Source organism: Salvia splendens, chromosome 3 (assembly GCF_004379255.2).
Source record: "Salvia splendens isolate huo1 chromosome 3, SspV2, whole genome shotgun sequence".
Classification (NCBI taxonomy): domain Eukaryota; kingdom Viridiplantae; phylum Streptophyta; class Magnoliopsida; order Lamiales; family Lamiaceae; genus Salvia; species Salvia splendens.
Window position 1 is genome coordinate 25,946,380 of NC_056034.1, and position 12,833 is coordinate 25,959,212.

At 33.4% G+C, this 12,833-nt stretch overlaps 5 long non-coding RNA genes across 8 annotated transcripts; all 5 read right to left on the reverse strand.

Annotated features, from left to right (window-relative positions):
- Positions 1-305: 305 nt before the first annotated feature.
- Positions 306-1,420, reverse strand: LOC121794613. The gene is made up of 3 exons (XR_006049323.1): positions 1,039-1,420; positions 490-602; positions 306-394 (listed from the first exon to the last, which is right to left on the reverse strand). It is a non-coding gene; the product is annotated as an uncharacterized LOC121794613 (long non-coding RNA).
- A 442-nt stretch (positions 1,421-1,862) lies between these two features.
- LOC121795547 lies at positions 1,863-3,596 on the reverse strand. The gene is made up of 4 exons (XR_006049503.1): positions 3,515-3,596; positions 2,358-2,439; positions 2,095-2,206; positions 1,863-1,958 (listed from the first exon to the last, which is right to left on the reverse strand). It is a non-coding gene; the product is annotated as an uncharacterized LOC121795547 (long non-coding RNA).
- Positions 3,597-4,264: 668 nt separating this feature from the next.
- Positions 4,265-5,776, reverse strand: LOC121795561. Its single transcript, XR_006049579.1, has 3 exons — positions 5,641-5,776; positions 4,433-4,514; positions 4,265-4,280 (listed from the first exon to the last, which is right to left on the reverse strand). It is a non-coding gene; the product is annotated as an uncharacterized LOC121795561 (long non-coding RNA).
- A 17-nt stretch (positions 5,777-5,793) lies between these two features.
- Positions 5,794-10,417, reverse strand: LOC121795555. The gene is made up of 6 exons (XR_006049570.1): positions 10,339-10,417; positions 9,752-9,832; positions 9,473-9,585; positions 9,131-9,336; positions 6,074-6,186; positions 5,794-5,937 (listed from the first exon to the last, which is right to left on the reverse strand). It is a non-coding gene; the product is annotated as an uncharacterized LOC121795555 (long non-coding RNA).
- A 163-nt stretch (positions 10,418-10,580) lies between these two features.
- LOC121795557 lies at positions 10,581-12,629 on the reverse strand. 4 transcript variants are annotated; one of them, XR_006049575.1, is made up of 4 exons: positions 12,353-12,629; positions 12,163-12,281; positions 10,940-11,060; positions 10,581-10,773 (listed from the first exon to the last, which is right to left on the reverse strand). It is a non-coding gene; the product is annotated as an uncharacterized LOC121795557 (long non-coding RNA). The 4 variants fall into 4 exon arrangements; XR_006049574.1 differs by having other exon boundaries at positions 10,581-10,783; XR_006049572.1 differs by having other exon boundaries at positions 10,582-10,773; positions 10,962-11,060.
- Positions 12,630-12,833: the final 204 nt, after the last annotated feature.

Genomic DNA, 12,833 nt, shown 5'->3' on the forward strand with positions numbered 1-12,833 from the left:
TCCTTTTTTCCCCTTTCCTTTTTCCTTTTTTTCTTTTTTTCTTTTTTTTTCCCTTTTTCCCTTTTTTTTCTTTTTTTCTTATAGGAACCTGCAAAGATTCAAAAAATGTTGCTCAGCAACACCAATTACTTGGTCACGATTTATTAACACCAACAATATGTGTGCATAAAGTCAAGAGAGAACTGAGATTGACACTTTATTGTTCGATAAACTTCTAAAAATCTCCAAGAGCAATCTTTTTGGTGGATGCAAGTTCTGTTAGTTCAGCAGCAGCCTCTTTCCTTACATCATTTGAAGATTTTTCACCTGAAAGGCAAATCACAACACACTCTTTAGGAAGCTTCGATGCTACCGCAGTAATTTGCGTGACAATATCAATAACTTCTTGCAGGACCTGTTCAACAGACCATGCTTAAGCAAGTTCAACATTCCAAGTAGTCGATAACAACAAAGAAATTATGTAAAATTTTAAGTTTCTGGATGCAGCACCTGAACATTTTTCTCATTCCAGCTGGGAATAACACAAAGTAAATGGATCGACCTCTCAACAGATGGATCCAAATCAGTTTGTGATTCAACCTACTCTTTAAAAGACACAACAGCTGAAACAAAAAATTCATAAATTAAAATTGTACTACAGATTTTATCATTAGCAAGATAACAATTTTGAATGGGTGGCCTCGTTTCTAATGCATTTCATACAAAAGCATCTCAAAAGTTTAATACTCTAACATAGAAGAACCAAAGACAACATGTATACTACAGGATTATCTAACCTTTTTAGAAAAGACCAATAAACAAAGCAGTTAATCCACACCCCATATACTATTTTGCTTCAAATATACATGATACATTTTTCTAAATTAAAAAATGGCAACAGAATTGATAAAGGTTTATCTTAAGAGCAAAAGGAAAATTCAAAACAAGCAGATTATAGGATCCATATAACTGTAAACATAGGAAGAGAAATAACTAAGAAAAATTCCATACTAACGTTGCTGAATCTATAAAATATTTAGGTAGACAAAGAAACCACACATGGAATGACTGACAATCTTCAACGGGAGCATATTAACTAACCAGAAAAATTTTCCTTAAGAAAAATAGAAGAACGATAAAAATATAATGAGACATAATCATCTATGAAACAGATGCACCGGTCAAGAGTTATTTTTCTAACCATACATTAGCATCAAAGCCAGATAAATTGTTTCCATTTGTAACAAATTTCTCTGATGCAGGATATTGTGACTAAAATCTCATTTAAGAGACCAAACATGCAATCATTGTTTCCAGTAAACTGCAAATCATACGGTTGATGGACATGTTTATACCTAAACAGTGGCATACAAGAACCCTTGATGCAAAACCATATCTTAAGAGGAAAAACACACATAAAAACACATATACGTGACCTAAATATGTAACTGTCATAAAAAGGTCAAGCGGTAATTTGAACCCTAACCTTTAAGCCGATCTTTGCCACACAAGCAGATCCTAGTTGAGTAATGTCTCTACTTGAATAAGGGTCGAATCTGCTCTCATTTCTTCCAAACTCATTTCTCTTGGCTGAAAAGAAAAATGGGCAGTTAGTCAAAATATCTATCATGATGCCCACCAAATAATAATGTATTCAACAAGCATACTAAAGGTAAGAGGGGGAAAGAAAACAGCACCTCAACATCTTCAAGCTCCACACGCATAGTCAAGTAATAGTCTTCTCCTTTTTTCTTTTTCTCCATTTTTTCCTTTTTTTCCTTTTTTTTCCTTTTTTTCTTTTTTTTCCCATTTTTTTCCTTTTTTCTTTCTCTCTTTTTCATTTTTTTTCCTTTTTTTGGGAAGTGTTCTCAGACTCTTATACAGGTTGCCCAGAGCTTGAATAGCTTCAGCTGCAACAGCAACGCTTTTTTTTTTCCTTTTTTTTCTTCCTATCGTAATGTTTACATCTGTGATATAACCTGCAAGATTCAAAAATGTTGCTCAGGCAACACTAATTACTTGGCCACAATATTAACACCAACAACATGTTCTACATAAAGTCAAGAGAGAACTGGATTAACTTGTGGACTTGCGGTCATGGAAACCATAGCATACCTTCTTAATTGTTCGACAAACTTCTGAAAAATCTCAAGGAGTAATCTTTTTGGTGGATGCACGCTCTGTTAGTTCAGCGACAGCCTCTTTCTCTCACACCATTTGAAACTTTCTGAAAATAAAATATAAAAGTATGAATAAAATGCTACCAGAATCATAAGATGGTACGAGAAAAATCAATATAATGATATGGAAAAGTGGAATAACCTTATCTATTTTTTATTATAAGATGAATGGGTTATAATGGAAAGTAGCATATTAACCTTGAAAAGCTCCATATTGCTTCACTCATTCGCTAATAATAGCAAAAGTGGAACCTTGTAAATCTCTCAAATTTTTGGATACCTATAAGGGGAGAGATATAAGATAGGTTCAGTGCCACCTAACAACTAAAGTTAGCAAACCTCATTCAAGGAATTAAAATTTTGGATGTTCATACAGTTTCTTGTAAACAAACCCTCAATATTTCATTAAAGCATGCTTCAGCTGCTCTTTAAAACTGCTCTTTAAAAGACAGTAGTTGAAACAAAAAATTCATAAATTAAAAATTGAAGTACAGATTTTATCATTAGCAAGATAACAATTTTGAATGGGTGGCCTCATTTTTTAAAGCGATTCATACAAAAGCATCTAAATAAGTTTAATACTCTAACATCAAAGAACCATAGACAACATGTATACTGCAGCATTATATAGCCTTTTTAAAATAGACCAATAAACAAAGCGGTATATAAAGAGAATATCAAGAAAATTAAAAATAAAAAGCCATGATATGAGGATTAATCTACACCCCATATACTATTTTGCTTCAAATATACATGATACATTTTTCTAATTAAAAAATGGCAACAGAATTGATAAAGGTTTATCTTAAGAGACAAAGGAAAATTCAAACAAGCAGATTATATGATCCATATAATTGTAAATAGAGGAGGAAGAATAAATAAGTCAGAACAATTCCATACTAACGTTGCTAAATCTATAAAATATTTAAGTAGACAAGGAAACCTCACATGGAATAACAGAAAATTTCTTCAACGGGAGCATACTAACTAACCAGAAAAATTTTCCTTAAGAAAAACAGAAGAACGATAAAATTATAATGAAACAATCATCTATGAAACAGATGCACCGGTCAAGAGTTATTTTTCTAACCATACATTAGCATCAAAGCCAGATAAATTGTTTCCATTTGTAACAAATTTCTCTGATGCAGGATATTGTGACTAAAGTCTCATTTAAGAGACCAAACATGCAATCATTGTTTCCAGTAAGCTGCAATCATACGGTTTGATGGACATGTTTAACCTAAACAGTGGCATACAAGAACGCTAATGCAAAACCAATATCTTAAGAGGAAAAACACACATATGCGTGGACCTAAATATGTAACTGTCCAAGCGGTAATTTGAACCCTAACCTTTAAGCCGCTCTTTCCACACAGCAGATCTTAGTTGAGTAATGTCTCTACTTGAATAAGGGATCCGAATCTGCTCTCAATTCTTTCTTTCAAAACTCATTTCTCTTGGCTGAAAAGAAAAATGGGCAGTTAGTCAAAAATATCTATCAAGATGCCCAAATAAATTTGTATCAGCTAGCATACTAAAGGTAGAGGGGGAAAAGAAACAGTACCTCAACATCTTCAAGCTCCCACAGGGCATAGTCAAAGTTAATAATCTTCTTCTCCTTTTTCTTTTTTCTCCATTTTTTTCCTTTTTTTTTTTTTTTTTTCCTTTTTTCCTTTTTTCTTTTTTCCCTTTTTTTTCCTTTTTTTCTTTCTCTCTTTTTTCCTTTTTTTTTTTTTTTCCTTTTTTTGGGAAGTGTTCTCAGACTCTTATACAGGTTGCCCAGAGCTTGAATAGCTTTCAGCTGCAACAGCAACGCTTTTTTTTCCTTTTTTTCTTCCTTCGTAATGTTTACATCTGTGATATAACCTGCAAGATTCAAAAATGTTGCTCAGGCAACACTAATTACTTTGTCACAATATTAACACCAACAACATGTTCTACATAAAGTCAAGAGAGAACTGGATTAACTTGTGGACTTGCGGTCATGGAAACCATAGCATACCTTCTTAATTGTTCGACAAACTTCTGAAAAATCTCAAGGAGTAATCTTTTTGGTGGATGCACGCTCTGTTTAGTTTCAGCGACAGCCTCTTTCCTCTCACAACCATTTGAAACTTTCTGAAAATAACATATAAAAAGTATGAATAAAATGCTACCAGAATCATAAGATGGTACGAGAAAAATCAATATAATGATATGGAAAAGTGGAATAACCTTATCAATTTTTTATTATAAGATGAATGAGTTATAATGGAAAGTAGCATATTAACCTTGAAAAGCTCCATATTGCTTCACTCATTCGCTAATAATAGCAAAAGTGGAACCTTGTAAATCTCTCAAATTTTTGGATACCTATAAGGGGAGAGATATAAGATAGGTTAGTGTCACCTAACAACTAAAGTTAGCAAACCTCATTCAAGGAATAAAATTTTGGATGTTCATACAGTTTCTTGTAAACACACCCTCAATATTTCATTAAAGCATGCTTCAGCTGCTCTTTAAAAGACAGTAGTTGAAACAAAAAATTCATAAATTAAAAATTGAAGTACAGATTTTATCATTAGCAAGATAACAATTATGAATGGGTGGCCTCATTTTTAAAGCGATTCAAACAAAAGCATCTAAATAAGTTTAATACTCTAACATCAAAGAACCAAAGACAACATGTATACTGCAGCATTATATAGCCTTTTTAAAATAGACCAATAAACAAAGCGGTATATAAAGAGAATATCAAGAAAATTAAAAATAAAAAGCCATGATATGAGGATTAATCTACACCCCATACACAATTTTGCTTCAAATATACATGATAAATTTTTCCAAATTAAACAATGGCAACAGAATTGATAAAGGTTTATCTTAAGAGCAAAAGGAAAATTCAAAACAAGCACATTATATGATCCATATAATATAGGAGAAAGAATAACTAAGACAGAAAGATTCCATACTAACGTTGCTAAATCTATAAAATATTTAAGTACACAAGGAAACCACACATGGAATAACTGACACTTTCTTCAACGGGAGCATATTAACTAACCAAAAAAATTTTGCTTAAGAAAAACAGAAGAATGATAAAATTATAATGAAACATAATCATCTATGAAACAGATGCACCGGTCAAGAGTTATTTTTCTAAGCATACATTAGCATCAAAGCCAGATAAAATGTTTCCATTTGTAACAAATTTCTCTGATGCAGGATATAGTGTCTAAAATCTCATTTAAGAGACCAAACATGCAATCATTGTTACCAGTAAGCTGCAAATCATACGGTTGATTGACATGTTTATACCTAAACAGTGGCATACAATGAACCCTTGATGCAAAACCATATCTTAAGGGGAAAACACACATAAATGTACATCAGATCTTAGTTGAGTAATGTAGGGATCCTAATCTGCTCTCAATTTATTCCAAACTCATTAGTATTCAGCTAGCATACCAAAGGTAAGAGGGGGAAAAGAAAACAGCACCTCAACATCTTCAAGATCCACAGGCATAGTCGAGTAATAGTCTTCTCCTTTTTTTCTTTTTTCTCCTTTTTTCCTTTTTTTTTCTTTTTTTTTCCATTTTTCTTTTTTTCCATTTTTTTCCTTTTTTTCCTTTTTTTCTTTTCTTCTCTTTTTTTTTTTTTTCCTTTTTTTCCTTTTTTTGGGAAGTGTTCTCAGACTCCTATACAGGTTGCCCAGAGCTTGAATAGCTTCAACTGCAACAGGAACGTTTTTTTTCCTTTTTTCATCCTATCGTAATGTTTACATCTGTGATATAACCTGCAAGATTCAAAAATGTTGCTCAGGCAACACTAATTACTTGGTCACAATATTAACACCAACAACATGTTCTACATAAAGTCAAGAGAGAACTGGATTAACTTGTGGACTTGCGGTCATGGAAACCATAGCATACCTTCTTAATTGTTCAACAAACTTCTGAAAAATCACCAGGGGTAATCTTTTTGGTGGATGCAAGCTTTGTTAGTTCAGCGACAACTTCTTTCCTCTCACACCATTTGAACCTTTCTGAAAATAAAATATAAAAAGTATGAATAAAATGCTACTAGAATCATAATTAACAATGGCAACAAAATTGATAAAGGTTTATCTTAAGAGCAAAAGGAAAATTCAAAACAAGCAAATTATATGATCCATATAATTGTAAATAGAGGAAGAATAACTAAGACAGAAAGATTCCATACTAACGTTGCTAAATCTATAAAATATTTAAGTAGACAAAGAAACCACACATGGAATAACTGAAAATTTCTTCAACGGGAGCATATTAACTAACCAGAAAAATTTTCCTTAAGAAAAACAGAAGAACGATAAAATTATAATGAAACAATCATATATGAAACAGATGCACCGGTCAAGAGTTATTTTTCTAAGCATACATTAGCATCAAAGACAGATAAATTGTTTCCATTTGTAACAAATTTCGGTGATGCATCATATTGTGTCTAAAATCTCATTAAGAGACTAAACATGGAATCATTGTTTCCAGTAAGCTGCAAATCATACGGTTGATTGACATGTTTATACCTAAACAGTGGCATACAATGAACCCTTGATGCAAAACCATATCTTAAGGGGAAAACACACATATATGTGACCTAAATATGTAACTGTCATAAAAAAGGTCAAGCGCTAATTTGAACCCAAATCTTTAAGCCGCTCTATCCATACATCAGATTTTAGTTGAGTAAAGTCTCTACTTGAATAAGGGATCCTAATCTGCTCTCAATTTCTACCAAGCTCATTTCTCTTGCGGTAAAGAAAAATGGGTCAGTGAGTAAAAAATATCTAGCATGGTGCCCCTAATAATGATGTATTCAGCTAGCATACCAAAGGTAAGAGGGGGAAAAGAAAACAGCACCTCAACATCTTCAAGCTCCACAGGCATAATCGAGTAATAGTCTTCTCCTTTTTCTTTTTTCTCCTTTTTTCCTTTTTTTTCTTTTTTTCTTTTTTTTCTTTTTTTCCTTTTTTTCCTTTTTTTCCTTTTTTCCTTTTTTTGGGAAATGTTCTCAGATTCCTATACAGGTTGCCCAGAGCTTGAATAGCTTCAGCTGCAAAACGCTTTTTTTTTCCTTTTTTTCGTCCTATCGTAATGTTTCAGAGCTTGAATAGCTTCAGCTGCAACAACGCTTTTTTTCCCTTTTTTTGTTCCTATCGTAATGTTTACATCTGTGATATAACCCTGCAAGATTCAAAAACGTTGCTCAGGCAACACTAATTACTTGGTCACAATATTAACACCAACAACATGTTCTACATAAAGTCAAGAGAGAACTGGATTAACTTGGGACTTGTGGTCAAGAAAAACCATAGCATACCTTCTTTAATGTATGACAAACTTTCTGAAAAAATCTCCAAGAGAAATCTTTTTGGTGGAAGCAAGTTCGGTTAGTTCAGCGACAGCTTCTTTCCTCTCGCACCATTTGAACCTTCTGAAATAAATATAAAAAGTCTGAATAAAAGAAAAATCAATATAATGATATGAAAAAGTGGAATAACCTTATCTATTTTTGTTAATAAGATGAATGTGTTATAATGGAAAGTAGCATATTAACCTTGAAAAGCTCCATATTGCTTCACTCATTCGCTAATAATAGCAAAAGCGGAACCTTGTAAATCTCTCAAACTTTTGGATACCTATAATGGGAGAGATATAAGATAGGTTTAGTGCCACCTAACAACTAAAGTTAGCAAACCTCATTCAAGGAACAAAAATTTTGGATGTTCATACAGTTTCTTGTAAATAAACCCTCAATATTTCATTAAAGCATGCTTCAGCTGCTCTTTAAAAGACACAATAGCTGAATAAAAAAATCAGAAATAAAAAATTGAATTACAGATTTTATCATTAGCAAGATAACAATTTTGAATGGGTGGCCTCATTTTTTAAAGCAATTCATACAAAAGCATCTCAATAAGTTTAATACTCTAACATCGAAGAACCAAAAACAAAATGTATACTGCAGCATTATATAACCTTTTTTAAAAGACCAATAAACAAAGCAGTATTTAAAGAGAATATCAAGAAAATTGAAAATAAAAAGCCATGATATGAGAATTAATCTACACCCCATATACTATTTTGCTTCAAATATACAAGATAAATTTGTCCAAGTTAAACATTGGCAAAGGAATTGAATAAAGGTTTATCTTAACAGCAAAAGAAAAATTCAAAACAAGCAGATTGTAGAATCCATATACTTGTAAATATAGGATGAAGAATATCTAAGACAGAACAATTCCATACTAACGTTGCTAAATCAGTAAAATATTTAGGTAGACAAAGAAACCACACATGGAATGACTGACAATCTTCAACGGGAGCATATTAACTAACCAGAAAAACTTTCCTTAAGAAAAACAGAAGAACGATAAAATAATTATGAAACATAATCATCTATGAAATGATCAACAGACACCAACTGACTTAGAAACAGATGCACCGGTCTAGAGTTATTTTTCTAATCATACATTCGCATCAGAGCAAGATAAATTTCTGGGACGCATGATAGTGTCTAAAATCTCAGTTTAGAGACAAAACATGCAATCATTGTTTCCAATAAGCTGCAAATCATACAGTTGATGTACATGTTTATACCCAAAAAGTGGGATACAATGAACCCTTGATGCAAAATCATATTTTAAGGGGGAAAACAGACATAAAAACACACATATATATGACCTAAATATGTAACTGTCATAAATAAGGTCAATGGTAATTTGAACCCTAACCTTTAAGCTGCTCTATCACACACAACACATTTTAGTTGAGTAATCGACTCCGTTTGAATAAGGGATCCTAATTTGCTCTCAATCTCTTCCAAACTCATTTTTTCCTGGCTGTAAAGAAAAATGGGCCAGTTAGTCAAAAATATCTATCGTGATGTCCCTAATTGTATTCAGCTATCATACAAAAGGTAATAGGGGAAAAGAAAATCGTAGCTCAAACCTCAACATCTTCAAGCTCCACAGGCATAGTTGAGTAATCATCTCTACTTTTTTTTTCTTTTTTCCTTTTTTTCTTTTTCTTTTCTTTTTTTCCATTTTTTCCTCTTTTTTTTGGGAAGTGTTCTTAGACCCCTAAAAAGGTTGCCCTTTCTGCAACAGAAACTATTTTTTCCTTCTTCCTATCGTAATGTTTACATCTGTGATAACCTGCAAGATTCAAAAATGTTGTGCAGGCAACACGAATTATTTGGCTACGATATTAAGACCAACAATATGTTCTGCATAAAGTCAAGAAAGAACTGGATTAACTTGTGGACTTGTGGTCATGGAAACCATAGCATACCTTCTTTATTGTACGATAAACTTCTGAAAAATCTCCAGGAGTAATCTTTTTGGCGGGTGCAAGTTCTGTTAGTTCAGCGACAGCCTCTATCCTCTCACACCATTTGAAGCATTCTGAAAATAAAATATAAAAGTATGAATAAAATGCTACCAGAATCATAATTATCTGCAATGGATATGCGGCATGAGAAAAATTAATATAATGATATGGAAAAGTGGAATAACCTAATCAATTTTTTATTATAAGATGAATGAGTTATAATGGAAAGTAGCATAATACCTTTAAAAGCTCCATATTACTTCAATCATTCGCTAATAATACTAAAAGCGGAACCCTGTATATTCTCAAATTTTTGGATACCTATAAGGGGAGAGATATAAGACTGAATTACTAAGGCAGGACAATACCATGCTAACGTTGCTAAATCTATAAAAAAAATTGGTAGACAAGGAAATCACACATAGAAAAACTGACAATTTCTTCAACGGGAGTATATTACTAACCAGATAAATTATCCTCAACAAAAACAGAAGAACGATCAAATTATAATGAAATGATCAAAAGACACCAAACTGACTTGCAAAACAGATGCACAGGTCAAGAGTTATTTTTCTAAGCATACATTAGCATCATAGGCTGATAAAATTGTATCCATTTGTAATTGTAACAAATTTCTATGATGCAAACATGCAATCATTGTTTCCAGTAAGTTGTAAATCATACGGTTGAGGGACATGTTTACACCCAAAAAGTGGGATACAATGAGCCCACGATGCAAAACCATAACTTAAGGGGGAAAGCACACATAAACAGACCTAACAATATAATTGTCACAAATAAGGTCAAGCAATAATTTGAACCCTAACCTTTAAGCCGTTCTTTCCACACCGCACATTTTAGTTGAGTAATCGTCTTTATCCTAATCTGTTCTCAATGTCTTCCAAAAGTCATTTCTCTTGGCTATAAGAAAAATGGCTCAGTTAGTCAAAAATATCTATCGTGATATCCGTAATAATAAATTCAGCAATCACACAAAAGGTAAGAGGGAAAACAACAGCTCAAACCTCAACATCTTCATGCTCCACAGGCATAGTTGAGTATTCGTCTCTACCTTCTTTTTCCTTTTTTTCTTTTTTTTCCTTTTTTCCATTTTTTTTTCCTTTTTTTCTTTTCTTCTTTTTTTTCCTATTTTTGGGAAGTGTTCTCAGACTCCTATACAGGTTGCCCGGTGCTTGAATAGCTTCAGCTGCATCAGTAACACTTTTTTTTTCCTTTTTTTCTTCCTATCGTAATGGTTACATCTGTAATAAGCTGCAAATTTCAGAAATTTTGTGGACTTGTAATGGTTACAAATGTTTACATCAGTAACACTTGGCCACGATATTAAGACCGACAATATATTATACATGAAGTCAAGAAAGAACTGGATCAACTTGTGGACTTGTGGTCATGGAAACCATAGCATACCTTCTTTATTTTTTCTACGTACCTGCTTTGAAACTGTTCTGCATTAAACGGTTCTCTTAAAATTGGTGTTTTGCCTTTTTCCAAAGCTGCAATCATAATCTTCTCTTTTCTATGCAACCTGCTACATAAATAGAAAAATAAATTTAAATAGGTTAGTAATATAATTAGTAAACTTTTTTATATAAATCTGTAGTAAATAATGTTTAAACTGTTCCGTAAATTAGAAGTAGAACAAACAATAGGCATGAAACAATATGGGACGTTAAAATCACAAGTTCATCATCTTTGTTTTTGGAAACCATATACAAATGATTTGATGCATCTAAATATTAGACTTTATGACCTATTTATTGAATTGATGAATTAACAGACAAACATGGCAAATATTAAATTGAAGAATGAGCTAAAGTGCATGACTGAACTAGTATTACTCAACATCCCAGATATAATGCTTACAATATTAAATAGGTTTCTTAATATCCCATAGATATTGCTTATTCAAATGCACGCAGCAAACAAAGGCCTGAAGTGCCCCAAAACCTCAACAGTGGGCATAATTGTGCAATGTTTAGTTTGTGTATGACATTGAGTATACAAACCTAAACAAAATTGCTCGTCCCGTTGCAGCTAGCCATAGCCCATATAGCACACATGCATTATAATTTTCAAAATCTTGCATGAATAAATCCTCCCCATGCATGCTCCAACAGTGAGTTAATTAGAATCAGAGGAACAAAGTCCCCAACACCATGATGAGTATGAAGAATAAGAGGAGAGGAGCCTTATGTATCTTGTCGCCACATTAAACATCACACGGTAAGAAATTCACTATAAATAGAACATCCCTATCAACCCTTTTTCCCATCACAATCTCTCATCAGTTTCATCATATAAACTTATCCATTCCACCCACAAAAATCCATGTTTCCACCCATTCAAGTTTGGAGGAAAGTGCTTCAAGAGTCTAGCTAGCAAGGAGAGGAGAGTTGCATATTGTTCATTCATCAAGCTTTTTCTCATCATCTAAGTAAGTTCCCTACCAAAATTCTTTCTTCAAAGCATGCCATCATTTAGTACATATCCCAAAACCCAAAACACAAGCATGCTTAATATTTCTTCAAGATCTCAACTCTTAAGCATAAATAGGAAAACCTTGGCCTCTTGAATCACAAATACATAAGCCAATTAATTAAAGATTAAACTAAGGAAATAAGAAATCATACATGGGCTGGAGTTTCTGCCCTCCGGCGGCTCAGCGGCGGCGACGGCAGCCCGACGGTGGTGACGAAATCCGGCAAAAGACGACACTCTTTTTCAATGTCTTTTCAACCCCTCTTGATTTCTGAAAATTTAAGCAAAGATTCAAAGTTTAGAAAGTTGTTTTACAAAATTTAAAAAGTGAAATATACTCACCTCCGCAGCGGCGGCGGCCGGCGCAGCGGCGGCGGCAGCCCGACGGCAGCAGCGGCGGTTTCCAGCCGGCGGTGGTGCTGGTGGAGAAGGAGACCGAGAGAGAGAGTGAGAACAGGGGAAAGAAGGAAAGAGAAAGGAAGAAGGAGAGAGGGGCGGCTGGTCGGCACCGGCGTGACCGGCAGTAGCCGTTTCCGGCAGAGGCGAGAGAGAGAAGGGAGGTTTGAGAGAGAGACGTGGGGAGGGGGGCAGGAGGCGCAAAGTGAGTATGACGTGAGTAGGGCTTGATCATTTATTTCTTTAATGGCTAAAGAATGGATCTTAAAATTAATTAATTTTTAGGGCCTCGTTTATTTATCTTTTATTATATTGAATGGACTCTTTAAAATTAAAATATTTGAGCCTAAGTCTTCTCTAAATTTTAATATTGGATTAGTCTAACTTTTATGATAATTATAATTAATTCCTAAAGTTAGAATTATTT